The following is a 27,243-nucleotide window of genomic DNA, read 5'->3' as shown; positions in this document are numbered from 1 at the left end:
GAATAGTCCTAACTCTGAGTTTATTAGTTATGTGACCTCAGGAAAATCCCTTGCCTTTTCTGAGCTTCCCTTTTCTCATCTGAAGAATGAGGGCTAGGTTATCTGCTCTTGGAGCTCCCTTACAGTGCTTTTGTTTTCTGATCACCAGTGATCACAGATGCTGTAATTGCTTAGTGAATGAAAAATAGCAGCTGCTCTTAATTAAGCAGTGATGTTAAGTACTTGAGTGTATCAGTGAGTGAACTGAATGAATGAATGCAAAGGCCTGTCATCTCTTTTGGAAAAGAGAGTAAGAAGGAAGGTAAAGTGACATATTGCAGCTATTATGTATTAGACACTATCCTGGATGCCTTAATGCCTCTTGTCCTCTTTCCAAATTGGTGGAGATTATTACCACAATTGACAGATCCTTAACGGGGTAAAGTACCTTGCCACATAAGCAGTCTAGCCAAGGATTTCAACCCAGTTTTGCTACTTGAAGAGGGTTTATGGATCTGTTTTTCCTCCTTGATTTTGAGAGCCCTCCCCAAGTGTTGTTGACAAGCAGGAAGCACTCAGGCCTGAGGAGGTCTGGAGTAAAGTCTGATTAAACCCATGGCAAGGGTCTTAGAGACCTGCTAGGAGAGGACAGAGCCCTGGCCAGGGTGCACTGTGGGTGAGGGAGGGGTGGGACATGTTAGAGCCGGAGCTCATGGTCCCCAGCCTCGGCGTAGCTGTGTCTACCTGGCACCTCTCACAGCCCCCCACAAGAGCATGCCTGGGTATACTCTGACCCCTTTCTTTAGGGGATGATTCAGTGAGATGTATGGTAAAGGGGCACCTTGGTGCAACTTTTAGAGAAGTGGGAGGGAGTGGCAGAAAGGCAGGTAGAGCAGAGAAGGAGAATTCTTTCCTCCAGGATCCAGAAGACTGGGGCCTGGAATTCAGGAAAGAGTAATTTCTCCTCGGGCAGGGCACCCACCTGCTCTTGTTTCACATACCTGTGTTGGTGGGTAAACCTGGTGCCATCCTCCGGAGGCTCTGGGGGAGGAAGCCCATGCCCATTTTATAGACTGGGAGGCGGACTGCGGCATGCCCTCACTCTACCTGCCCCTTCCCCCAGCCTCTCCTCCCCATGGGCAAGACCTCCAGGAACACACTGAACTCTACAGAACATTTTGACGCTATTCCCAGAGAAGGAGTATATCCTGGTGAGAGCAGAACAGAGAACCCCGGATTCCTTGCTTCCACTTAAGAGACTTTCCTAGTTCCAGGCATCTGAAATTTGGTTAGTCACGCTTTCCTTTATTCAACAAATATTTGCCATGCTCCTACATTGATCTGGGTACTTCTAGATATTAGTGAACAAGATAGAGTCTTAGAGTCTCATTGGAAGGTGGAGTGGAGGTAGGGAGGATATTAGTTTCCCATGGATACCATAACAAAATGCCAGAAACAGAGTGTCTTAAAATAACAAGAATTTATCCTTTCATAGTTCTGGAGGCCAGAGGCTAGAAATCAAGGTGTTGATGGGGTTGGTTCTTTCTGGAGGCTCTGAGGGAGAATCTGTCCCAGGCCTCTTTCCCACCTTCTGTGATTCCTTCAATCCTTAGTATTCCTTGGCTTACAGAGGCATCTTTCCAATCTCTACCTCTGTCTTCCTTTCATCTCCTCTGTGTGTCTTCTCTCTTCATATTTGGACACTTGCCATTGGCTTTAAGTCCCACTCTGATCCTTGATGGCCTCATTTCAAGATCCTTGTCTATATCTACAAAGATCTTTTTCCGAATAAGATCATGTTTATCAGGTGCCTGGTGGGAATATCTTTTGGGGGCTCCCTTTCTCCATTGCAGGAAGCAAAGAATAAAATTAAATAAACAGTCACCTATCTGCACATTGTGGTAAGTGGTGAGACAGGAAAAGAAGCCTGGAAGGTTGTAGAATGGAGATAGTACACCTATTGAATACTTAACTGCTATGAATCTCACCTTCTTTATCTGGAAAAAGGAGAATTATAATGGCTAGCTTACGAAGTTGTTGTAAGGATTCAATAGCTTGAGAGTTAAATGTGTAATTGTTGATTGAAAAAATGATGGAAATGTACCTAGCAAATTGTTATGGGTAGGATTTCTTCTTTCAATGGCCTCAAATTTTCTTCCTTCTCCTCAATCATTCATTCCTTCACTATGTTGTGAGCCTTTATTCTGTGCTAGACTTTTTTCCACGCTCTCTCTGGAGATACTGCAAGAACCAAAATCAACAAAGATTTGGTTCCTCGCTGAGCTTACATTTTCATCATCGTGATTATTAGTTCTGTCAACTTGATGGGATCACAGGATGCCCAGATATGCAGTCAGATATTCGGGGTTTGTCTGCAAGGGTGTTTTGGATGAGACTAACATTTTTTTTTTTTTTTTTGAGACTAACATTTAAATCAATAGACTGGTAAAGCAGATTGCTCTCCCTAATGTGGGTGGGCCTCAACCAATCAGGTGAAGGCCTGAATAGAACAAAAAGACTGACTCTCCCCTGAGTAAGAGAAAATTCTACTTGGTGGACTTTGAACTGAGAAATGGGCAGTTTTCCTGCCTTATGACTCAGACTGAAACATCAGCTCTTCCTGAGTCTCTAGCCTGCTAGCTTCCAGACTTGAATTCTCACCATTGGCTCTCCTCATTTGCAAGCTTCTGAACTCAGACTGGAACTAAACCGTTGGCTCTCCTGGGTCTCCAGCTTGCCGGCTGTAGATCTTGGGACTTGTCAGGCTTTATAGTCATGTGAACCAAGCCCTTGTAATCTCTCTTTTTTCTCTCTTTCTCTGATTGTATTTCTCTAGAGAACTCTGACAAATACAGTCATAATCATCACAATCTCCTTTGTATTTGTCTGGCACCCACTTCATCTGTAATCTCTTTTTATTCACAAAACAGCATTGTGACGTAGGCAGAGCAAGCATCATGAAAATCTCCATTTTACATGGGAGGAAACTGAGCTCTGGGGAGGATTCCCTTCAACTGCTATGCCATAGGGCTGATCCCCCACCCCCAAAGAGAAATGACCTTGTGTCCCTGTTGCCAGAGGACACCTAGGAAGCTAGACAGAAAGGTTGGACTCAAGTCAGGTTTTCTAAACCTCCTTTGCAAGGGAGCATTATTTTTAATTATTATCATTTTTCTTTTTGCAGCCAGGGTGGAAAAACAATTACTCTCCTCTTTGATTTTCAATATAGCACTGGTCATCAATGAGAAGCCTCTTAAGATTCCCTCAGGGAGAAATATGAGACTGCAAAAATGTAAGCTAGGCAGGTCTGGTGAAATTATATATATGCAAGATCTTTCAGAAAAGCTCCAACTGGACTTTAAAAAGAAGTCTGAATGAATCATGGGAACGTACATTTAAAATGAGTTGAGAATTTATCAACTTGATATATCCCTTCCCTACACAGCAAGAGCCTTGAAGCCCAGAAAGGTCAGCTGGCTTTCCCAAGGTCCACAGATCAAGAGAAACATATTGACATTATTGCTTGGATCCTTGGACTTCCAGTCCAGTGCGTTCATTAGCTAATGCTTATATAGTGAATGCAAAGACTGTCCTCCCATCCACCCGGCTCTTGGGATCATCTCAAGCCAACCTTGTGGCATGAGAACAGAAAGGTGGTGGAAGGAGCATCACACTCTCTTTCTCCATATTCTTTGCTCACATGTGGTCCTTTGATATACAGGTTATCGCTTGTGCTCCCCCCTCCCCAATTTGTAAACAAAATATGTTGGAGTCAGACAGGCCTGGATTTCAATCACAGCTCTGTTGCTTGCCAGTGGTGGAAAACTGAGTAAATTATGCAGCCTCTCAGACCTTAGTTTTTCCATGTGCTAAATAGACCTAGTAACAGAATTTGCTGCTCTAATTTTTGTGTGAAGACTAGGTAAGCTAATGCATGGAAAGTACTTGGCCCTGTGCCTGACATAGTAAGTGCTCAGTAAATGTTACCAATTATTGTTAAGGTGAAATCCAGTGTCAAGAGAGGCCGAGAGCACACACTAGGTCTTCAAGGCTTGGTTCAAGGTTGCCTCCTCTGGCTACCCCAGCTAGCCACGAGTGCATTCTCCTCTGAATACTAAAATCATTTTATTCGGCCTTTCCTGGCACTTGCCTCCCATGTCTTCTTGCCTTGTTCCTGTATCATCACCGGAAGTCTTTTTCTTCTTGAGCTCAGGGCTTTTTTGTTTTGTTTTTTCCCTCTCCCTTCTCCCCCAAAGGAGGTGGGGGTGGGGGGGAAGGGAGAGAGAATACCTACCTCACAGGAGTTTTTAACATGTTTGACAAACTGAGCCAAATGAAACAAATGTTCATTCGTGCATTCGCTGGCATGTTTATTGAGGAAGAGCTCTGTGTGCCTGCCATTGTGCTCTGTGCCGGGAAAACATTGGCGAGCAAGACCCTGTCTCTGCCTTGTGGGACTTTGCAGTTAGGTAAAGAGGAAATTTCCATATATGAGATAATTATTATTATTATTTTAATAATTCCTGTCATCAAATTTCCTGGGATGGATGAAAGCTCTTGCATGGCAGGGACCTTCAGGAATATTACTGACAAAACATAGCGGGGGTCAGGTCAGAAATGGCACACATGAAGCTTCAGAAAGTCATCAGGCCATTCCTCTGTTTAAGGTTCTTTAGTGGTTCCTCGGATAAAATCCTAGCTTCTGAGCAGGGGATTTTTCCAAGGCCTTCTTCATGGAACTAATGCCTCATTGCTTGGCCCTCTGCAAATCTCACTTCATGCTCCAGCCACACAAAACCCCATTCGGATCCCTCCCACCATCGTTCCTTTCCTCGTGCTGTTCCCTCTGCCGAGGATGCAATTCCCCTTTCCTTCTCCACTTTACTAACCCTTGCCTGTCCTGTGAGATACCACCTCTTGTCAGGGTGTTCCTTGGAGAGGGTCAGGCACCTGAGTGCTTAGTGGCCTCCTGCCCTTAGGTTGGTAAATGTTACCATCTGTATTTTGGTCTGTTCTCCTAATAGGTGGAGCCCTCTCTATGCCAGCAACCCTTTGTTCCGACACATAGCTGAGAACCTGGGACAGAGATGGAGCACGTTGGTGAAGTGAAAGGATGAAAAGTGTCAGTCATTCTTAGCTACCTTCTCAAGACTTGGCTTCAATATATTAGTTAAGTATGTGGTCAGAATGCTTGGGCAGAAAAAATTGCTTTTCTGCCACTTCCAAGGTGGAGAGTTTGGTTTTCACCCAGGGTCTCCTGGGGATATCTGAATCTGTTGCCACCATAAATATAGGAGTGGATTACAAAGATGTCCAGGGAAGCTGGAGCCTGCCAGCAGAAGATTTTGAGCCTCCTTTTCTCCCAAAAAGACTCAGAGGTGATTCTTGCTGTTGTTAAGATCAGGAGAGGAGAGAGGAATGCCCCATTTCACCAAGTGTTCGCAACCCTAAACTAACAGTTTTCATCGGGTGGTCCAAGAAGTGCCTCCTTTCACTTACCTTTCTCCTAGGATCCCCATGGTTTAATCCAAAGGGTTCATGCTGTGGGGTCAGGAGGACAGGAATGGAATTCTGGTTCTACTTGCTAGTTGTGTGACTTGGGGACCCCTCTTAGCCTTGGTTCGTCCTTGGTAGGGGAGCCACCTCACATTGTGGTGGACCAGACCCAAAAAGGATGACATCTGTACCACATAGCTCACTGTCCAGTACCTCGTACACGTCCAATAAGTGTGAGTTCTCTTCCTTCCTCATCGCAGAAATTCACTCTCAACATGCTCCTGATTGTTACCATTGAGGAGCCATACTTGAACTTGGAAAGATGTTTCCCGAAGTCCAGTAGCGAGAACAGTGACACTAGAGCTCACAGTAGGGGGTAATTACTACAGACCAGGTTGTCCCTACATGTTTGCATATGTAAGTCTTTTCAGTAGTTCTGTGGGTAGATAATCATCATCCGGTATTGTCATTCTCAATTCTGAGATGAGACTGAGAGTCAGAGAAAGGTCACACAACTGAAAAGCGGGGAGCCGGGGATTCTGGCTCTGGAGCCCTGTGGTACCAACAGAGCTATATCTCCCAGCCAATTGGAGATCTTAGTGAAGAGCAGTTAACTAGTGGTGCCAAAGCAAGCCACTACGGTCTCAGCCTACAGCAAAGAAACTTGGTCTTCTAAGAGGCTTGTGAGGTCGCATTATCAACAAGTACATTTTGAAATCTTGAAAACACTTCTAGGTATCACTGTTTCATTGCCTTTACCACCTTCCTGGGCCCATTGAGTCCAGGGATCTGAGCTTGGAAACCCCAGTATAAACTAAACTTATGAAAAAAAAAAAAAAACACAGAGAGATTTTTAAGAAGTGGCAGTTATAATCAAACTACAGTTACTACACTTAACCCCTTGCTTGAGTTTAATAAGTAATACATTTTATAAAAAAAAATCTTAAAATTTACCAATAACTTTCCATGTAATGAATCATTTGATGCTAATAATAATAATAGTCGTAGTAGTAGTAACCATGACTCATAAAGAGATACTTTATTAGTTTGCTTTAAAATATTATTTCCTCTTGACAACAATGAAAGATGCATAGTATTTTCTCTGGCTTACGGATTCAAGCTGGTTCATGCATTACCTCATTTGATTTTTGTCTTAGTCCGTTGAGATTGGTTCTTTTATGATCACAGATGAAGAAACTGAATCTCAGGGGGTTAAGAAACTTGCCCAAGGTCACACAGCAAATTAGAAGCAGAGGTGGGTCTCCCACCCCAATTTTTCTGACTCAGAAGTCTGGCTTTTGAATCCCTGTGCTGTAGTGCTCAAAATAACCCCTAATGTAGGCAGAGATCATCTTCATTTTGCAGTGGGGAAACAGGTAATGGGACAGGACCTAATATCCTTCCAGAATCACGGTGCTCTCAGAAGATCCTAATGCTTAGTGTTACCCATAAGAGCTGTGGAGTGCCAGAACCTGGTGAGCCATCGGTAAATGATAGCTGTTGTCATTTATGGCATGGGAATTTGGCAGCCCACAGCCTTGGGCACAGACCTGCTACCTGTGCCCCCGACTCTCTGCATTCCAGGCTTGTGCTTGGATCACTTTTCTATCACTTCCATTCAATGCCCACTGATGACACGCTGCCCCGATAAAGGCCATCTGAATCTAGGCAAGGAAATGCTTCCTTTGTGGGAGGTCCTTCTGAGTGGATGTGGCCTGCAGGAGCCCTGTGGAGCACAGACTGGGTCCATGACTCACACTGAGCTGTCCCTCATCCGGCTAAGGCTGGCCCAGGAGCTGCCCACCTCTCTCGAACCCGGCCTTGTCTTCTTAGCACAGAACCCTACCCCCCCACCCCCCCTGCCCCCGGGCTGCAGGCTTTGGACTCCACGCTGCAGAATTACTCACTCACTGATTCCTCCTTTGGCATCTGCCGGAATCCAGGAAGAGCCTTTGTAGACTCTCTTTCTCACTCAGCTTTTTCCCTGCCTCCTTTATTGGTTGCATTGTAGGCGCCAAGGCTGAATTTCTCTCCCATTTCCTCCAAGGACCAGTGTCTGGCAAGAATCATCTCTGCACTGGGGAGAAGTCAAACACCAGTTTCTGGCACTTTGCCTCTGGAGGCAGAGTTAGTCACTTGGTTACTGCTGGCTGAAATGGATCGGAGATGTCACGGGGAGGAAATGCGCTTCTTATGAGTTAGCAGAGCACGGTCTTCAAAAAGAAAAAAAAAAAAGGAGCCTTTTTATTGTACAGAGAAAGTTAGAGGCAAACTGACTTCCGCCTCTGAGAGGTCTGACTCCAACCCCCTGGACACTGCCATTAGCTCTTGGGTTCTATTCAGAACGTTTGCCTCCCATGGCAAAGACGTGGCATTGGGGAGAAGGAAAATGAGATGCTGTACACACAACGTGATGACGACCTATTGTCACTCTCCCCATCTACAAGGGTAAAATGGTCAAATTTGGAGTGGTGTCGCAATTTGCCCTTGCTTGTCCAACCCTCACGGTTATATCTGGCAGAGCAGACATATGGTCCTCAGTGTGTCCAATGCCAAAGCCATAGTAGGAAAGTGGCTCCTCGGTCTCTTTGTCTCTCTCCCTCTCTCTCCCTCCCTTCTTTTCCTCTTTTTCCCAGTTGTCACTTTGCCCTCACCTCCACTCTTGAAGGAGCCAGAAATTTTCCAAAGGATTAAATAACACAGTATACTACCTTGTGTAGAGTAGGTGCTCAATAAATACATATTAAATCTCTATTGCCATGCCATAAAAAGGGTGTTTAAAAAGAAATTAGAGCTGAGTAGAGCAAAGACATGGCCTTTTAAGAGTGTTTGCATTTTCAAAAAGGATTCCTGGAAAAGATAATACCTAACACCAACAACTAAATGGTCAATTTCTAGCACAGAGGATCTTCAGAGGGACATTTCTTTCTTTTCTCCTTCCCTCTCTTTGTTTCTCCCTTCTCTCTCTCTTCTTCCTTTCCTCTCATGTCCTCTTTCTTTTTTTTTTTTAAGTTTTTATTTATTTATTCATGAGAGACACACACACACACAGAGAGAGAGAGAGGCAGAGACACAGGCAGAGGGAGAAGCAGGCTCCATGCTGGGAGCCCGATGTGGGACTCGATCCCGGGTCTCCAGGATCACACCCGGGGCTGAAGGCTGCAGTAAACCGCTGAGCCACCAGGGCTGTCCCTCTCTGTCTTTTAAAATAAACCCTGGCACTAACTGAAGTGTCTTATAAATATTTACTGATTTAATCCTTATTACCACTGTATGTAAGTACTACTCTTAGCAGCAGCATCCCACTTTGCTAAAAGTAAATGGGGAACTCAGAGACTGGCTTAGTTTTCTGCCTAGGAACACACAGCTTACAATCAGCAGAAGGGGAGTTTGAAGGTGGGCGGTCAGGTTCTCTAACCACCGCTAGTGCATTGCTCTGCCTGTCGAGGCAGGAATAGCTCCCCGGAGGCACTCCTAACCCTTACACCCACCTGATGTTGTACAGTTTCCAAGGTATGTTCCCACGTCTCATACCGTTTGTCCTCACCACTGTCTGTGAAGTATGGACCATCATTCCTATATACAATTCAAGCTCTGAGAGTGGAAGTGACTCGCTCAAGGTCATACAACTGGTAAGGTGGCAGAGCTTGAAAGCTGGACTGTCTCATGGTCCATTTTTTTCTCTCAGTGAGGCTGGTGCCGAGAAATTAGAGCTGAGTAGAGCAAAGACAAAGCTTTGAGCAGAAAAAAAAAAAAAAAGATGCTCAATGTGTTCATTTTTTTCTTGAGAGGGGAAATGTGTGTGTGTGTGTGTGTGTGTGTGTGTGATAGTCATAAAAGTATTCCTCAGACCTTGAGGTTTTAATAAAATGTGAAAAACATTTTACCAGCACCCTCCCTTTCCTCCTGGATTTTAGGCTCTGCATAATTTAAGGAAATGTAATCCATATGTTTGATTATTCATACTTCCATCATCAAAAAATATTGTTGATTCTTTGAGGAGCTTTTGATGTTCTGGGAGTCAGTTTTTTTTTTCTTTTTGGAGGGCAGTGGAGAAGAGAGAATTTTTTTTAACATTCTTCCTTTTCCTACTATTTTATTTCCCTTGAAAAAAACATTTTATGGCATTTGACTGGGAGATGAACAAGTGGTCAATAGAATATTCTACTTTTTCCTACAGATTTTTAATATAATGATGAATCCAGGAATGCAGTTTTTGGTCTCAGGACTCTGATGTGTAGGGAGGGGAGTTCATGTTTATGGGATTCTTACCAGTGAAGATCTTAGGGGGTTTTCACCACCCCCTGAAAGGTGGTGCCACTGGCGCTATTTCATGGAAGAGGGGAGTGAGGCTCTGAGGCCAGAGTCGCCCAGCTGGGATGCAAACCCAGCTTTGCCAGACCCTAAAGTTGTGGTGCTCATGCCTTTCAGCTCCTTTGAGAGAACACAAAGGCGTTTGCCATCCAATCAACACATTATCCAATTGCGTGCATGTCATCATCCACATATCCCTAACCAACCTCTGCACCCAAACCACTCCTTCCCAGGAACCTGGGAGTGAGAGAGTTTGAATTCAAAGTCCCCGTTCACTATCTATGGTGCACTGATTGCAGAACGAGGTGTGGGGGTGAGGACAGAGATGAACCAGACAAGTCCCTTCTCCTCTGGAGCACTAAATCATGATGTACCTGGCCGCTGGCACCCCCTCCAGGGCATGATACCACTGTAGCCTAAGTGCCACCTCCTCAGGGAAGTCTTCCCTGGCCTCGCATCGGAAGAAACCCTCAGTGACATTCCATCACTTCAATCTATTATAATTTGCATCTTTTTACAAGATGGTATTTTTTCTCATTTCTAATTTTTTCTAGTTTGTTATCTATCTCCATTCCCTCTCCCCTTCCCACCAGGAGTAGAACAATCCCTGGCATTCAGAAAGCATGTAAGAAATATTTGTTGAAGGAAAGCATGTCTTATTCATCATTGTATCGCTAGGGCCTGAAACAGACTAGGTATTTAATAATAATACTATCTAATATTTATTGAGCACTTATGTTCCAAATGTTCCTTGAAGGATTTTACATGTATTACCTCCCTCAGCCTTACGAGGAATCTCTGAGGTAGTTCCAGTTAATATTCCCATCCTACAAGAGAGGAAATCAAGATGCAGATGCCACAGCGAGCAAGAGGTAAGACTGATTTTCAAACCCAGACAGTCTTGACCCTAGAGCTGGAGCGCTTAACCACAGTTCTAACCGTTTAATGGATACATGAATGTTTCAGAGAGCCACAGCTAATGTGGCATTCTGAAGGCATGGCAGTAAACCATGAGCTAAATGTAGCGAGGAGAATCAATGCCTCGTAGCTGACTCAACCAAACTTTGGAGAGGTTGGCAAAACTGAGCTCAGTCTTCAAGTGGGGAAGGTGTGAACAGGTGCATTTCAGAGTTGAGAGTCCAGAGTTGGAGCCGTGGCTAGCATAAAGGAAGGATGGATGATGCAGAGAAGGGGAATTGGGATGAGGAGGAAAGGAAAATAAGGCTGGAAAGGGAGGAATGAGTGAAGAGCGAAAGGCTTAGAATGTGGGGCCAGCAGGGGTGGTCTTGGTAGTGCGGGAATGGTTTCCCCCAGAAGGTTGCCACCTAGGGCCATGCCACCTAGGGCCATGCCACCATCAGAACCTCCTGTTTGGGGCTGCATTTAGCCTTGTGTACGAGCTGCACCGACTTCCCTGCAGCTTGAGTAGCACACAGCATTCATCTTCCTATAATCCTGGGAGGTCCATGCTACTATGGACCCATTTTACAGATGGCACTGTGGTTGCTCAGGCACTCTGAATGTTGCCAAGTTGAACAGCTATGAAATGGCAGGGCTAAGGGTTCTAATCCTGTCTGCCCAGGCTGTAGCCATTGCCGGAAAAACAATCCTGTAACTCTTTGGAGAGAGGGATGGTGCCAAAGTACCCACCTCAACTTTCCAAAGGTAGGGAAAAGAACTCCCTGGTTCCTTCCTCTTTCTCAACATTCGTGGCATTAGTGACAGAGAGAGAGAGAGAGAGAGAGAGAGAGTCTTGTGGGGGGGGGGGGATGGCCAGAGAGACAGCAAATTGTTTCTGGATGGAAATTTCCAGACAGGGCCTCCGTCAGAGAACAAATGTGCCTTCTGAATTTTCACTGTAATTGTTATTGACCTTTAGTGAGATGAGCAAAATGACTCTCCCGCACCCCTCCACCCTCCACCCCCACCCCTTTATACAAAATTGTTTTCCCCGACTTTTCAAAAATGAAGTTGGGCCAGCCCGGGCCCTGACTGCCGACTGTGGGAAAACAATACATCTCCTTATGGCCCCAAATGGAGCGTTCGCAATTAATCCATTGATCTCAGTAGAAAACCCTATTGTATCAGGGCCTGCCAGGAGAAAGCTGCATCCTGCCCCTCTCCTGCCCCACACAGAATGTTCATTGAAGTCAGCCCCCAAATTGATGGCAGGATGTGGCCCTAAAAGCCTCCAAATTAAAGGGGTCCAGAAAATAATGTTGGCTGGGCAGCGGAAGCTGGGGCGGAGGAGGTGGGGAGAAGGGGGGAAGGGGATGGGTTTCCTCTGGAATCTGCATGCCCAGGGCTTTGCAAGCTGCAAAGCATTTCTAGTTGTCCTTGACTCTCAGTTCTCCTCTGTCTGTCCTACAGATTCGGACCCTTGGCTCTCTAGTTTGCTCAGGTTTGGCTTTTTGTCTGTGCTGCTGCCTCAGATGAATAATAATGATCCTTACTAGGATCTATTGGGTATTGGACAATTGGTATCCCCACCCCCTCCGTTTCATCTCATTCACTTCTCAAACAGTCCTGGGTAAGGCTGATGGAGATTATGAGGACTGTCTCTGGTTGAGTGGGTCCCACCTGCCAGGTGGCTCTGCATTCTTTTTCATTTAATCCTCCAGGCCCTGGAGGTAAGCAGAGCAGGCAAGTTGACTAATAACGTAGGACACAGTAACCCAGTCCATCAGCTTTCAAGAAGCATTAAGCATTCAGGATCACTGGAAATGCACGATGTCTATTCTGCAGAGCTTCTCTGAGGCGGAATATGTGGATGGAAGAATGAGTTGGATAAGCTGCCTGGGCTGAGGAGTGAACCTGGAAGTCCATAAACTGTTGTGTGGAGGGTGGGTGATATGATGGCAGAGCATTGTTTTGCTCAACGGAGTGTAGGGTGGGGATGTTGCCATCCTGGGACATCACATCGCGCATGCTCATGAGGTTGTGCACCATGTGTATGTACGTGGAAGAGCCCTGCTACATACACCGTAGTGGAGCCACCCCTCCATGGTAGACCTGCCATAGTCTTCCTGTTCAGCTCTTCCCTCATCCAATATGTTCTCTCTCTTCTAAGTAAATGTTCAACAAATATTCAAAGAATGTAAGCCTTCAAAGTGTCTCGCTGGTCCTGTTGGTAGGTGTTACTCTTATTGCACAGATGAAGAAGTGGAGGCACCACAAGTGATATGACATGTTTGAGGACCCACAGCTATTAAGGAGTTGATTCTGAACTAACAAGAATGTAATCTCTAGGAAAACTTGAATTTTCTTTTTTTGGGTCTTTTTCAGAGATATACCTCCAACATCTATAGATCTATATACCACCCGTATCTGGTATGGTGCCTGGTATGCAGACAGTGCTCAATAAAAATTTCCTGCACCAATAAATAAGCTGCTTTTTGTTCTTTTGTGGGATACATGGGGCCCAATTCTTCTCTGTCCGCCTGGTTGCCATACTGCATTTGTCTGGTCCTTCTGTTTTTTTAATAATCCTTCTACAAGGATCTTCCGATAAATCCCCCATAAAGTTCAGTTACAGGAGGAAAGTGGGTTTCTTCCGACAAATAAAAAAGGTATGCTTCCTTTCATCAGAAAACAAGAGCTATAAAATTCCTCAAGTTTCCTATTGGCTTCAAAAGCTTTGAATTAAATTTGGTGCTCAATTTCATATTATTCTTGGGTTAGATTCAGAGTACCATGAGTTTTTTTATTTTTTAATTTTCATGCATTCTGTGATTTCAGTTCTTTTCTCTCTCTACGTGGTTCAATTTTACAGGTGTCTTTTTGCATGTAGAGGAAACATAGTCTAATAATAATAGTGCTCATGATGTTACCAGGGCCTTATGTCATCTGGAGTCTCCTATAAGCCCAAGACTGCTACTGTGAAGTTGCACTCAAGCCCAGACTTTTACTGTCAGCTTCATAGTTCATCTGCACCAGGAGATCTTCACTGGGGTGGAAGCGAGGGGCAGTGATTTTGCCCTCTGAGGAACATTGACAATGTCCGGAGGCATTTTTGGTAGTCACTGGCATTTAGCTGGTAGAGGCTAGGGACACTGCTTTATATCCTACAATGCACAGGATAGTCCTCACAACAAAGAATTATCGAGACCCATATGTCAATGGTGTCAAGAGTTGAGAAATCTTGGTCCATACTTGTCAATGGTCATGAAGCATCTCACAGAAACAACTTGGATTCACACATTTTTCACTCCCCTTGGCTGGAAGCATCCAAGGAAAGTGTTCAGCCAGGCTTCCCATATACACTCTCCCGAGGAGGCTGCTGGGCCCTCTCTGCTTAGTGTCCATCTTGCTCATGTAGGAGAGGAACCCAGAAGACCCCATCTTATTCATCTTTTTGATTTTCACACTGGTCTTATCCTCGAGGCTTTTCCCATTTAAGCCACAGGGTGATATCACATCTTTGGCATTGGGAGAGAGAAAATTTCAGAATGAAGTGATTTTTCTTTTTATGGTTCCTTTAATTGCATAGTCCCATAGAGGAAGTTAATAAAAACGTAACTCCCCAGAGGTCTGTGCTGATAACTTTTGGCCAGAGCTGGGGCATTTTTGCTGTGTTAGTGTCATTTTGATGAAGGCATTCCCCATGTCTACTTTTGCTATCCTGTGTCCTTTTAGTCAACTGCTAGTAGTATCAGCTCTTTGGGCCAAGAGACATATTTTTTGATGACTTTAAATTTATGGACATCTGTCTCAGTTTTCCTTCCTGACACCTCAGGTTCCCCCTGGGTTAAAGCTCTGACTTGAACTCAAGCCTGATGGGTTGAAACCCTGCTGCTGAATCTACTTTTCCTTGGCAGGGGCAGGGGTAAAGGAGGTGCTGGGTCATGCTTTTCCTACTCATCCTGTACTGGTAGAAGTATAAATGTATATAAATGTGATGATTTCCATGGCCCCACATAGTCACCACCTGCCCAGTTTTGAACATTGCTGCTGACTGTGTCCCAGTGAAGGATAGGACCCCCTTGGTACTGCCATTGGGGCAGGTGAGTTCAGGTTCACTCAATCAGACACCCATTCTTTCGATAACATTTACCACTTTGGGAAAAATACTGTGTGCCAAGCACTGTGCCCATTGGGTTCACAAGATTAATAAGATCTCATCTCTAGCTCCCAAAGAAACCAAATAGAAACTTACAGTGCTCTAGTACAAAAGCGATGATGGAGGTGAGCATGGGAGGTTTGTGGAACACCCTGAAGGACACCTTTCTTTTTCTCCCACCCTGAAGGACACCTAACTCAATCTGAGTGAAAGTGGTCAGGGAAGACTTCCTGGAAGAGGGGGTGCCTGAGCCAGTTTTGAAAGGACTTCTGTTGGTTCAACCATCTCCTCTAGCCAGTCTGGTCTCCCCAGCAACTGTCTCACACTGATTCTCCCCCTTCTCATTCCTCTCAGCTCCCACTCCCCAAAACATCTGTGCTGCTGTACTTGTGCCAATCCTCTTTTCCTAAACCAGAAAATGAATAAAAATGAAAAAGAGAGTGGTGGGCCCATTGAATCGGGGGAACTTCTGTATTTGAGAAGTTATACAGCAGCCTCTCAGTAACTGTGGAACTCAAAGTTTCAACATGGGGTTACTTCTGGCCAATAGCTAGCTGTTTCAAGGAGCTCAGAGTTTCCTGTTAGAAATGGCTGTGGGCGGGTCACGGGGTTGCTACCGCCTGTCAACCTGCTCCAGCCCTGACCTGAAAGAGACCAGCCTGGAGGCTCACCAGAGCACAGGGCAAAGATTTTTTTTTTTTAATCCTCAGAACTGTTCTGAGTGGTGAATGTCATTGTTCCCATTGCATTGCTAAAGAAACTGAGAATCAGATGGGTTGAGTCACTTGCTAATAAATGCAGCAGCCAGGACGCAAAAGCAGGGCTTTTCAGTCCAAATCCACTTTATTCACAATGCCTCATTTTCTCAGCACAGCTGAGCCTCCTCAACCAGTGAAGAGCAAATCAGAGTCCCGTCCTATTTTCTCTTAGGCTCGCTCTCGCGGAGTTGCTTTGGAGATGACACAGAACCAGAACAGAGCTTATGTGTTTTGTTATGTCACACCTCTTTTTCCCAAGATTTCAAAGGCTCAGGTCCGTTTATCTAGATACTCAAATTCTCACCAGGGGCATTAGAGAGGGACTGGAGAGTGAAATGCTGTTTTGGAAAGGATGAAACCACCCCTTGCAGTGTTTATATTCAATTCCGGAGACCTGGTTAGAAAAATATTTTTAAAAAACGGAAGGAAGAGTAACTATGCACTCGCAAAATGTGGACTCCTCATCGTGGGGAACCTTTGCTCTTGGAGACTGTTCCCAGGGGTGGATGTGTGCAGCCCCAAACTGCCGTTAAGGAGATGAAAGGGAATCTTTCAACATTTCCTCCCATTGTCTGAGCTTTCTCCCTGCTTTGTCACCATAACATTCTTTTTTGGAATTCCATTAGCGTGGAGGTTTCCCCTCCCCCAGAAACAATTAAAAGAGGAGAGTTGACAGAGCCAGCCAGGAAAGACCTGTGGCTCCCTCCGAAGTGAGTAACTATCACGTGTCTTGGAATGATTTGCTGCTTCCACCAAAGAAATTTGAGTTTAGAGAGAAAAACACATAAGCATTCTATCTGTCTGCTTGCAAGGGGTGGCTTGGACTCCGCAGTGAGGCACCAGTAAGGCTGAGTGTGACTTGGAGACCAGAAAAGCTGGGCTCAAATCCTGATTTCGCTCTTGACTACTTGCATGGCTTTGAGCAAAGTCCTTAACTTCTATGAACTTCACCACGTTCATCAGTGAAAATAGGACTTCTGCCTACATTATGCGTGCTCTTGTGCAAACTTAATGAGATAGGAAACACGGAAGTACATAGCACACAGCAGCTTTCAAATATGTCTTTTTTCTTCTTTCTCCCTCTTGTCACATCCCTTCCACCTGCACAGTCTCCAACATGGAACTTTTGAGTCGACCAAGTGAAAGAAACAGGAAGAGTCTAAACAAGAAGCTTCAAGTGCTGACAACTTCATCTAACTCCTGATGAATTGTGTGTACATCTGTTTGTATGTTTGGGGCAGTAATTTGTAAGAGAAGAAAGGAGTACTCAATTGAGGCTGTCTGTCCATGTGGGTTTTCAACATTGTTCTGAGTACTAATTACAATATACATATGCATGACTTTTTCTATGTAAAATAAGCCTATTATTTATAAAGCACCTGTTCTATCCTGGGTACTTTGTGAGTATTATCTTGATTAATCCTTATAATCACATTATGTAGGAATTGATATCCAAATGTCCACATGAGGAATTAAAACTCCGAGAGCTAGTCAATTATGGAACCAGACGAGAGTAGCCTTATAGAAAGGGCCACTTCTTAGGATCCCTGGCTTTTGATAAAGAAATATAGCTAACCTACAGCCACCTGACACAGAAAGAGCCAGAGGAACCAATATGCCATCCTTACTCTTGTCTTACTTTCTGATTTCCAACTGGTGGTTTCTATTTGCCAAACCCAACTGAGAGCCAGAGGGCAAGGGAAACTTTATAAGGTCCTTCATAAGGTTAGCATCCTGGGACACAGAGTCAGATGGAGAACTAGCGAGAGTGGATCTGTATGGGCAAATGGAGAATATCCAGCAGAGTATTCTATCAATATTGAATCCCAATCCCCATTCTGAAATTGCATGTGGCCAAATAGGGAAAATAGACTTTTACCCAATATTCACAACATAGGTTAAGGTGACTCTGTTACAACATTCTTGAGCTGAATGAGATGCCACCTTATACTTGTCACGGTGTGCAGTAGTTCCCAGTGTCTAACAAAGCCCACATTCTCAGCAGGCATTAACGATCCTCTGTAATGGGACTCAGATCACGTGGAATTCTCCTCTCACCTGATGTCATGAGGAAGATTGCTCACTATTGACCATCACTTCAATCATAAACACTGTCATGTTTCCATGCTTTGGTTGAAGTGCTTCCCATAGCCCAGCAGGCTCTGCCCTCCTGCTCTTCTCCATCATTTCCAGCATTCACTGCACATCCCACTGCTCCATGAGTCCTTCCCAGCTCACTCTCACTCTGAATTTTAGCATGGGGTTCCCTGTGCTTCTGTAGCAAGGCATTTGCTTCTCTTGCAGGGCACGTTTCATTGAACAAAAATTACATACGACAGACACTGAATACCTGTTTGAAAAAGGGGGCTACACAAGGATGAGGACTGGATCTTGCCTTCAAGGAGCTCACAGTCTTCCTGGCACTAGAGCTCTTTTTTTTGCACATGGCCACCTCCTAAATGGTAGGTATCTTAGGGACAGTGAGCCTGAGTAATTATCTTTATACTTTCAATGCTTAGCAACTGTGCAGTGCCGAAGTCTCAGACAAGGTAAAGCCGAGGAAGAAATAAAGATGAAGAGAGGAATGAAGGAAGGAAGGGAGGAATGAATCCATTTATTCCACAGGATTTGCTAAGTGCCTAAAATGTTTCAGGCCCTTATGTACAATGAATAGCACAGCCTACATACATGCAGGAGTGTGCATGTGTGCGCATGCATGTGTGCTCACGTGTATGTATGCGTGTGAGTGTGTGTGTATGCATGAAAACTGAGGAAGTGTTGATGAATGCCTGCAGAGGCCAGAGGACAAATCAGAGGATATCCTCTTGACTTTACTTTTTGGACTGAAGCTTTCAGAATCCAGAGCAGAGATGAAGGGATCTATTTAGATGCCTACCTTAGCTACTGGCTGGTGGTTTAGTAGGACTCAACAAGTCCAGAAAGCAGGTGATTTTTGCAAATGAGGGCTTGTCGGCATATGGTATTTGGATGATACAACTTCTTTAATTGAAAGTGTTATCTTAACCAGAGAGTTTTGCAAAACCCCAAAACAAAGACATCTGTTGCTGTTTTTGTTCTTTTCCCCAGCAAACAATCTGGTGGTGAAAAATAGGAATGACTAAATGGAATGCCAGGGAAAATTGTGGATTTGAAAAACAAACCCCTACATCTTTGAGAGGAGGGTAGTCAATCAAGGTACAAGGCAGGTGGTTTCTGAACAGTCTTCTGTGAGACCTTTGGTCATTATAACTCTACTTCTTTATATATCAATAATTATTAAGACAATCAACGAGATGAGCTTGTGGCAAATTTAATGCATTTTCCAGTTGTCCATGGACCTTAGCTGTTAGCTCTGTGCTGCTGGTGCCTTGGCTGCATCTCCAGGCTGGACCTTCTGGTCCACCGGTCTTCTGGAAACTTCCTCCTGGTGTCCCACAGGCACTTCAGACTCAGCTGACCAAAACTGATCTTATCAGCTCACTAGAACCCAACTTCTCCTCCTGAATTCTCCATTTTGGGGGAGTGCCCCCCTCCCATCTAGTCCTGCAGGAATGCTCCCTTCTGGAGACCCAGCAAAAGCTGAAGTCAAGAGCATGGCTTCTCCCTTGGAAAGAGTCCCACACAGCTCCCTTTCTTCACCACTACTACCTCTGCACCCCTCTCTCAGGTTATTGCAATGGCTCTGCTTCTCTCCAGGTCTCTGTCTAATGGCAATTCCAGATCTCAGTCAGAGGTTTGGCTGGAAGCAGAACTCATCTCACGTGGTTCAGATGAAGGACTGTGAATGAAGGGACTATTGGAGAGGTGGGGGCATCCAGAGACCGGCAACTGCTGGAAACTGTTGCCACCTTTGGAACTGAAGGCCCAGGGGGAAGAAATGAAAATATTGGTGCCCAGTGAGAATGAGAACTATGGAGGAAGGCTACCCAGTGGGAAATACCATAGAGGCTATGTGGAGCAGAGAGGAAACAAGGAAGAAATCACACAATACTCCTTCCATGCATCTCCCTTCTCCTGGCTGGTGTTTCCCATTGTTTGAACCCAGTAGACTGGGTGACACCAGTCACTCTTACTCAAGGGAGTCCAGAAGGTGCAATTAACAGGGGTTGGCCTCCTGGGACACATTGCTGGGCAGATAAGGGCTGAGAATGGATTTGGGAACATGGGAGAAGGGGACAGAGAGAATGATTAGCCTCTTCCCTCTTGTCCATTCTACATCCTAATACTCAAGTGGCTAGTTCTAAAACACTGACCATGTCTCTTCTCCAACTGAACCACTATGGCAACTCCTTATTGCACTTAGGGTAAAACCAAAACTACTTACACTGGCATTGAATCTTCCTGTTGACCTTTCTCTTCTCTCTCTCACCACTCCTGGTTCTCATTCAACACTCTAGATCTTCTGCATTACTTCCAGGCCTCTGAATACATCATGTTATTCCAAATCTTTTGCCTTAGTAATGTTCCTTTATTCCTCTGGAGTATCTTCTTCTTCCTGTCCAAACACCTTCCCAACACCATCTTGCTGGTGAACTGCAAGTCCTTCCAATTCATTTATTCCACAGGATTCAGATGTCACCACCTCCAGGAATATTTTTCTAACAGTCCCATTCCCCTATCTGAATTAATCACCCCTACCTCTGAGCAATCTCCATTATATGGATTCTTATTTTTGTACTCTTGACACACTTTGTGACTTTTTCTTGAACATGTCTGGATCCCCTAGCCTGCCTGTTAGCTCCCTGAAGGGAAAGACTGTGTATTATGCATCTTGGCTTCCCAACTGATTGTCATAGTGCCCGGAATATTAAATCTGTTCAGTAAACATTTAAGGAAGGAAGGAAAGGAGCGACCAAGAGAGGGAGGGAGGAAGGAAGGAAGAAAATCATTCCAGCTGTTCAAAGTATTTTCAAATGCCCTGCCCCATCTGACCTTCACAAGTAGTCTGAGTGCTGGGGTAGGAATGTCACCTAGCATAAGGACAGTGTCTTGGGAAGGATGGAAAGAGGCTGGGCAGTGAGAAGAGTTAGGGATTGGGAACCAGCAGATTGGGTTTGAGCCCCAGGTCTCTAACTTAGGGGATGTGTGTTCTCTACTGAACTAGGAACTTCCCTGGGCTGCTGTTTCATCTCTGTAAATTAGGGATGATAATTACTCTTACCTCCTAGAGTTGTGGGCAAGGCAACATATGAAGATGTTTCATCTACTATGCAGGGCTAGACATAGACCATTCTATTTGTTTCATCTACTGTACAGGGCTAGACAAAGAGACCCTTCTATTAGGATCACTATTATAGTAGTTTTGACAGATTGGTTGACATTTTCCCGGCTGTCCCTACTTTAAATGCCCAAACTCACAGCTGTCTGAGGAGGCTCTTTGCACCATAACAAAGTTGATTCCTGAATTTTCAGAGTTGTAGAGGCAGGTCCGGAGAACACCTAGACCCATCTTTGATCTGATATTAGTCTCTTCTAACAATGGATGCAGGCTTTACACATCAGTGACGGCTCATTCTAGTCAAGCCAGCTCCTTCTGCCTTTGGAAGACTCTGGTTGCCAGAAACTCTTTCCTTTGAACAGAAATCTACTTCTTTCTGAAACTTTATACTGGCTGTGGTTCCAGGCTTTGGGGCTACCCAAATGAGGCCTATGCTCATTTCCATATTAATAGCTCTTCTAGAATGAAGGCAGCTTTATTGTCCTTGAATCATTTTTCCTTCAAGCCAAGATATCTCACATCCTTCAGATGCTCTTTATCATAGAGCCCTGAGGCCTATTACTACCCTGAGGGTGTCATCAGAACTTTTCTCTAATACTCCTTATTTGAGCCTGTGACAAACCATTCAGTTGCCTTTTTCAATGACATCATAACAAGCCACCATACATCTGTAACATCACACATGGATGGCCTTTTATATCCAGATAGGGAAACTGAGGCTCTAAGAGGTGGGGGGTCACTTGTTCTATTTCATGTAGATGATACATAGTGCAAGGATTATACTCAGATTATATTACTTCCAGAGCCCTTGTGTTTTCTACTGCCAGCTCTACCTTCACTTGCTCCATTCAAGCTGTGGTAAAAAGAACTTAGGTGTGCACTTGTCAGCATCCTTCACTAAACAGTAGTCTCCTCAATGAAAAGACAGAATTAGGCTGGTTCCTAGTCATTGACAGTATCTTCAACTTAGGAATCACCTGGAAAATGATACTCTCATCATCATTACTAAATGTTTTACAAAACTTGCCAATTTTCTCATTCTGGGATTTCCAGAAAATGAGGGTTTTGGAATCATATAAACTAGTGACTCTCAAAGTATGGTCTGTATACTGGTATCAGCTTGGTGTCAGTCTGCCAACTGTTATGGGCTCTTGCTGAGATTAGTTCAGAAATTGAGAGTGAATGCTGAGAGATTTTATAGCAATTTGGCATTGCTATGGCATCCAATCATGTGATTTTATGTTTTATAAAAGTGTTAGTTGGCCACAGATTGAGAATAAAAACCTGGTCCTTCACCATAAACACTTTGGGAAGCAGTGGTACAGACCATTTGTCCAATGATTGGTTCTATACCATTTGTATGAGAATTTGAACTTCACTTGGACAATAAAATTAGTTCAGCTTAGTTTGGCAAAACACCAGTCACTCTTACTATGTGCTGTGCGCTCCCCCAGGGACTGTGGGGAAGAGCCTGGAGGGACAAGGCATTCTGTCCCATGGCACACAGCTCAACAGCGTGCACAGAGTAGATGCTTAGGAAAGATTGAAGTTGCATTCATTTGATTTGAATGTACATTTGCAGTTCTGCAGGCTACTGAATGGTGGATATTTACAGGGTTCATTAAGACTGGTCAAGAATGCCTAAACCTGTAGCCTCCAGTTGTGTGTTGTAAGCATACCAGGCTAAGGTTTTCCTCTTGGAGATTTCCAAGTGTTCCAGGAAAGCCTGACTGAGATCTGTAGTGTGTAACCATGTGTTTGTTTGAGCTGGCTGTTCTGTTGCTGCTGCTGCTGTTGTTGTTGTTGTTTTTTCATTTTCATCCATGTAGTCTTATCTTGCCAACTGGACTCTCTACTGTTTGAAGGCACGGGCTACATCTTAGAGCACATTTCTTCAAATTCTACGACACACTTTTTCTTTCAAATTTAATTTTCCAGAAATCAGTATGGATCTTATAATTGATATGTGCATCATATCAAGGATGTGATGCTTCTTCTTTCCCCACTTCAATCTAAGAGTTATTAAATCAGCAGTGCCATTAAAATCAATGACAGGATTTAAGAAATATTCTAAATCTGTGATACTTAAATTGCTCTCAGCTCCCTGTTGGGAACATACAGAGTGTTTCATAACTGGTTGGTTTATTGCCTTCAGTTTTTAGAAACACGGTTTTACTCATCCAGGGATAGGAATGTTGGGTAGAAACTCATGTTTTTTGGTTATCTACTATTGAAATAAACATTGGGTTACTTATTTATCCCCAAAAGCAATTCTTTTCCAGTAGGTTGCTTTATACCTTCTTTACAGATCGGAAACTAATGCTCAGGGGGAGAGGCTGTTGTTTGAGTAGGGTTAACAAGTGCCCATTTGCTAAACTGAGAGTCCACATTTTTACATTGTGCTATACTGCTCATCCGTGTGCTTTGCAAAGCCAAAGTCAGAAGTTACTCTTTGGGGAAGATTTCTTTGATTTCCTTTCCCAGAAAATGGTGATCTTTATTTTCTCCACATCTCTCTAATGCTCTGTGTGGAGCTAATGACCTTAATGCTGTATGCCTTAAATTACAGCATTTTGTGCATGCCCACTAGATATAGTTCCTTAGGAGGCAGTAAGGGATCAGTTTCTATTAGAAGACATTGGCAACTTTGCCCAGATTTTATAATATTTCCTTTGTAAAACATAATTTAGGCCTTGGCTGTGTGTCTATGTGGTTCATCTGTGATGGTAAGGTGGGGTTCTGGTCCCAACTGAGATCTTATCAGTCTATCAGTCTACCTGTCTTGGAGTGTTTTCTTTTCTTTCTTTTTTTTTAAAGATTTTATTTTTTTAATTTTTATTTATTTATGATAGTCACAGAGAGAGAGAGAGAGAGAGAGAGAGGCAGAGACACAGGCAGAGGGAGAAGCAGGCTCCATGCACCGGGAGCCTGACGTGGGATTCGATCCCGGGTCTCCAGGATCGCGCCCTGGGCCAAAGGCAGGCGCCAAACCACTGCGCCACCCAGGGATCCCGGAGTGTTTTCTTTTTAAATTTATACTGCCTCCATGTGATTGTTTCCTAGAAGTAATGTGGATCTGAGGTAATGAGGATCTGGGGCTGTAATTACAGTGGCATACAAATTTCCTCTGATTATATCGAAATGGTATCACTAAGAGTAATAAAAGCAAATATTTCTGTAGCATTTTATAAATTAAAAATAACTTTCACATCTACTATAGTGTTTCATACCCATAATAACCTTATTAGGTAGGTAACCTTATATCCAATTTTCCATAAAAGGAAACTAAGGTCGAGAGTCACCCACCTACAGGCAGTGAGTGGCAGAGCTAAATCTAGAGGACAATCATTCATCATCACATCCACACTGCTCTTGACAAGTACAACACATGCCATTGTGGCTCTTTTGTTCTTATCATAGCCCTACTTTATCTGATGTAAACTCATTATAGCAATGCGCTCCCTTGCTGGCCAAATAGCTGATAGAAATCTGTTGTAGAGTTAGAGTTCCCCAGGTAATATCTCAAGTTTTACTATGATTGACAGGCAGGCAGCTGACATTGTCAGTCATGTTTGCTCTAGAGGTCAACTGAACTATAAAGATGGAGAGAGTTACCCAAGAATGGAGAGGCCCCGTTCCTTGGCGATTAAGCAGGGCTTTTACCTTCCTCATGGGTCAAGTAGATAGAGCCTTAAAGTAGGAAGTAAGACACACAGGTTCTGATACCTGTTAGTGGATGGCCTAGAATAGGTTCTAGATATGTTCTGTGTGACTTACTGTCTATGAACCATGAATAGGATCCTGTCCCATGGATCCAGCAGGGTGACTGTGAGGTCCAAGGGAGATGCATTACATTTGCCCAATGCTTGGAAAGCACTTCTCTTGCATGGACTATCATTGGACTCCTGGCTGTTGCAACCCTTGAATCCTTCCTAACCCAGGATCACTTGCAAGGGAAATTGATTTCTACAAATGGCTCCCTGCAGTACAAGTTCCCATTGGTGAGACTAAATCAACGGGGTGAGAAGCTTTTCAGCCAGCAAAATTCCCTTGAGAATGCAATGGAGCTTGTGCCTTTATTTGTGTTTATTCAAGTCAGCTGTGCAATGGGTAGCACTCAATTTCACACTTCAAAATCTGCTTGATGGCTGCTTTCTCTATGAAGCTTTCCTAGGTCCCTTTAGACAGAATTAAGCATTCTGTTATATGTATTCATTTCATTATTTTTCTCATCTTATGCTATGGTGGAACTTGTTTTCTTGGCTGGCTTCCCCGTGAAACCATGAGCTCCCAAGTTCAGGAGCTGTGGGGTCCCCAGAGTCAGGCAGGGAGCCTTGTACAAAGTGAGTATTGGGACTGATGGAAGGACAGACAAATAAAAACTTAGCATCAGAAGAGCCTGGATGGTAATTTGTCAGCTGTGTGACATGTGCACATCAGAACTGATCTGGGTTTGGCTTCCCTTTCAAGCAAATGAACAAAATAATGCTTTTCTATTATGATCTTAAGAAGTAATGTGAGTGGAAATCCTGTGAAAACAATAAAGTCATGAAATGCAAAGTAATGTTTTATATTTCAGCAATATATAATGAGCATTATAAAACTGGCATGGTTCCAGGCAATTCAATGGGGAAGGAGGTAAGCCTCGAAATAGTAGCCTGGGGGTGTGTCTGTGTCCTACTTCTTAATTTTAGTAAAAATGTAAGAATGAAGGGAATGGTTATCATTGCTGAACTTAAATGAAACCTCCAGTCTATTTATCAATCCTATACTTGAAGCCACTTGACAGTGCCCACACCAAGGTTTCTTCTAGTCTCTGTTTCCCTGTGATAGGAAACTTGCACCCAGTGCAGATGCAGCCCATAAGGTCCCCAACCATGTTTGGTTTCATACTCTGCTGCCTCCATCTTGAAAGTCCTAATACTTTTTAACAAGGAGCTCCACATTATCATTTTGTGCTAGTTCCCACAAATTGAGTGGCAGATCCTATGTACTTTCTGGGGGCAGTTACGTCCCTCTTTGGATAAGACTGACAGGTAATGATGCTTTTTTATTTATTGAACAGAAATCTCCCTTCCTTGGTGCCCATTTGGTCTAAGTCAGCCTTTGACGCCTGAGCTGGATTCCTCTCTCAGCTGACGATCCTGAGATAATTGAAGACAGTTATGATTCTCCTCTCCTGCTGACCCCGACCTCTCTTCTCTCTTCACTTTTTATTGATTTGTGATGTCATTGTTATTATATGTTTGATTTGAATGTAAAATGGGGCCTAGTTCAAATATTCATTGTATTCCATTTGTCTGCCCATGTCTCTTTGTACTGGTATTAGGTGATTTTATTAATTATAGTCTTATGATATGGCTTCAAATTTGTCAAGGGTAGTTCTTCCCAATAATTATTGTCTAAATCATCTTTGTAGTCCTTCTTTTTTTCTTTTTTCTTTAAGATTTTATTTATTCATTTGACACAGAAGGAGAGGGAGAGAGAGAGAGAGAACACAAGCAGTGGGGTGGGGGGAGGGGCAAAGAGAAGCAGACTCCCCGCTGAGCAGGGAGCCTAATGCAGGGCTCCATCCCAGGATCTTGGAATCCCAACCTGAGGCAAAGGCAGATGCCTAACCAGCTGAGTTATCCAAGTGCCCCTCACCTTTGTATTTCTCTATTAATCAAGAGGAATTTTACAATCATTGCATTTCTGATATAAACCCTACTTAGTCATGGTGAATTCTTCTTTTTTAGTATACTATTGAATTCGACCATTTTGTTAAGAATTTTTATACAAATGTTAATATGGTAGATTGAGCTAAAGTTACCCATTTTTGGTATTATCTGTCAGATTTTAAAAATTATTTAGCTTTATTAAGGTATAATTGACAAAAATTATACATAATTAAGGTCTATAACATGAAATTTTGATATAAGTATACAATGTGAATTAATTATCACAATCAAGCTAATTAAAATATCCATCAGCTCCTTTTTTTGTGTGTGTATCGAAAACACATAAGATTTATTCTTTCTCTTTTTTTTTAAATTGAGGTGTAATTGACATATAACACTATTAGTTTCAAAGCTACAATATAATAATTCTATATTTGTGTATATTGCAAAATTATCACCAGATAAGTCCAATTAACAACCATCACTATTCATAGTTATACATTTTTTTTCTTGTAATGAAGATCTACTCTCAGTAACTCTCAATATGCAACACAGTATTATTGACTATAGTCACCATGCTATACGTACATCCCTAGGACTTATTTACTTTTATAACTGGAAGTTTAAACCTTTGAGTCTCTTCACCCACATAGAGAGATTTATGATAGTTTTATAAAATAAATGAGATTATTTTCCTATTTTTCTATGTTCTGAAACATTTCAGATAGCGTAAAATCTCTTCCCTTAAAATTATATAAG

At 43.5% G+C, this 27,243-nt stretch overlaps 1 long non-coding RNA gene across 1 annotated transcript; it reads left to right on the top strand.

Moving 5' to 3' along the window:
• The first annotated feature begins 15,937 nt into the window (after nt 1–15,937).
• LOC125755134 (uncharacterized) lies at nt 15,938–26,631 on the top strand. Its single transcript, XR_007410833.1, has 3 exons — nt 15,938–16,316; nt 16,716–16,816; nt 25,890–26,631. It is a non-coding gene; the product is annotated as an uncharacterized LOC125755134 (long non-coding RNA).
• Nucleotides 26,632–27,243: the final 612 nt, after the last annotated feature.

This window comes from Canis lupus, chromosome 5 (genome assembly GCF_003254725.2).
Source record: "Canis lupus dingo isolate Sandy chromosome 5, ASM325472v2, whole genome shotgun sequence".
Lineage (NCBI taxonomy): Eukaryota > Metazoa > Chordata > Mammalia > Carnivora > Canidae > Canis > Canis lupus.
The sequence above is the reverse complement of the archived record's forward strand: the minus strand, read 5'-3'. Positions and strand labels throughout refer to the sequence as shown.